The sequence below is a fragment of the Trichomycterus rosablanca genome, chromosome 16 (assembly GCF_030014385.1).
Source record: "Trichomycterus rosablanca isolate fTriRos1 chromosome 16, fTriRos1.hap1, whole genome shotgun sequence".
Taxonomy (NCBI): Eukaryota; Metazoa; Chordata; class Actinopteri; order Siluriformes; family Trichomycteridae; genus Trichomycterus; species Trichomycterus rosablanca.
Window position 1 is genome coordinate 30,670,779 of NC_086003.1, and position 2,655 is coordinate 30,673,433.

Genomic DNA, 2,655 nt, shown 5'->3' on the forward strand with positions numbered 1-2,655 from the left:
AACGACGCGTCTGGACCTGACAGGTTGGAGATAAGACGCTTCCCTCAGGTATTAGATGTCATTCCGTTCTTATTTATTTATTTGATTTTGGTGCGGTGGGGAGGACGAGCTCCGGCAGAAGAAAAGAGAATTTCAGCACAACAAAAGCTGCTCGACTCTCATTAATTCACCCGGAGACGCAGAATCTCCTCCACCTAAATCCAGCATGTACAAAACCTCACAGCATCACCAGCATCAGCACCACCATCACCATCACCACCACCACCACCATCAGCATCACCATCAGCACCATCACCACCACCACCATCAGCATCAGCATCACCATCAGCACCATCACCACCACCACCACCATCAGCATCACCAGCATCAGCACCACCATCACCATCACCACCACCACCACCATCAGCATCACCAGCATCAGCACCACCATCACCATCACCACCACCACCACCATCAGCATCACCATCAGCACCATCACCACCACCACCATCAGCATCAGCATCACCATCAGCACCATCACCACCACCACCACCATCAGCATCACCAGCATCAGCACCACCATCACCATCACCACCACCACCACCATCAGCATCACCATCAGCACCATCACCACCACCACCACCACCATCAGCATCACCATCACCACCATCACCACCACCACCACCATCAGCATCACCATCTCACCACCACCACCATCAGCATCAGCATCATCATCAGCGCTGAATTACTAATGTCCATTATAACAGGGTGAAGGACACACACTCACATACACACTCATCATCACACACTCACACACCACACACACATGTACACACACACCATCACACACACACACACACACCACACACACACACTCACCATCACACACTCACCATCACACACTCACACACACACACTCACACACACACACCATCACACACACTATCACACACACCATCACACACACACACACACATGTACACACACACCATCACACACACACACACCACACACACACATGTACACACACACCATCACACACACACACGCACACCACACACACACTCACCATCACACACTCGCCATCACACACTTACACACACACACCATCACACACACTCACACACACACACCATCACACACACACACACACATTCACCATCACACACACACACACACACACACACTCACCAGAAGGTGGATTGGCTGCCCTAATTCGCCCCTCTGGACAATTTTCTGATGCTTATTCCTCCCCCATGAACATCAACTAAAATCATCTAAACCTGGTTTGATGACACCAGGATGAAGTTGAAGCTCCTTCTGTATTTACCAGATTTAAACTTCACTGAAGCTTCATTGGAGGTTTTGGAGTGAAGATTGTGTGATGAATCCACAGGAGAAGAGAAGCTTCATCCTTAAAAAAGCTCGACCGTCCCACCACAGACCGTCAGAACATGTTCAGGAGCAATCAGAGAAGATCTGAGGATCTGCTGAAGATAAAGAACAGAAGCTGAATATTGCTGCTGGTTTTTATTTACTGGTTGTAAATCTGAGGTGTAAATGTAGCTGTAACATGAAATCTGGATGCATCCTTGACTTGCATTTGGGCACACATAACATCCAATCCACCTAATGGCATGTGTAGTGAGCTGGAGGTGTGCAGCAGGCGTGTGTAGATGTTTCCTGTCGTTACAGGTTTATTCTGACAGTGTAATAAATGAAATGTGTTCTGTAGATGAATTCACATCAGCCTGTGGAGGGGCGTTTATTGTACCCCTCGCTGTACCCATCTCTGCACCCCCCCCCTTACCCCTCACACACCCCCCCCCCCCCCCCCCACGCTCTTCATCAGTGTGATTCTGCAGTGAGTCACCTTGTAAATACATGAATATAAAACACAGAGATACACAGAGAGAGGAGCGAGTGATCCCAGGCTCCGGCGGAGGCAGTTACATACAGCAGCTCCACTGATACTGATATTGGTACTGGTACTGGTACTGGTACTGGTACTGATATTGGTACTGATACTGATACTGATACTGAGAGGAAGAGACCACGATGATGATGATGATGATGATGACGATGATGGTGAATATTAGAGTAAGAATGGACACAAATTCTTACAGACACACTCCACAATCCTGAAAGCATCCCAAAAGAAGGGAGACTGTTACAGCATCGGGAGGGGGGCGGGGGTTCTATATAAATGTTCATGGTGTTAGAATGAGAAGTCCAGCAGACTCGTGGTCAAGCGGCTCATTATAGCACCGATTATTCACACATCAGAAGATTCTCCTCTTATTTTTATATCTTATTAATTTCTCTAGAATTTTTCTTTGTTCAAAAAAAGAAAGAATAATAAATCTCCATGTTCATCCATGACGGATGGATGGATGGATGATGGATGATAGATGATGAATGGATGGATGATGGATGATAGATGGATGGATGGATGATGGATGATGATGATGGATGATGGATGAATGGATGGATGATGGATGATGATGATGGATGATAGATGGATGGATGGATGATGGATGATGATGATGGATGATGGATGATGAATGGATGATGGATGATGATGATGGATGATGGATGAATGGATGGATGATGGATGATGATGATGGATGATAGATGGATGATGAATGGATGATGGATGATGATGATGGATGATAG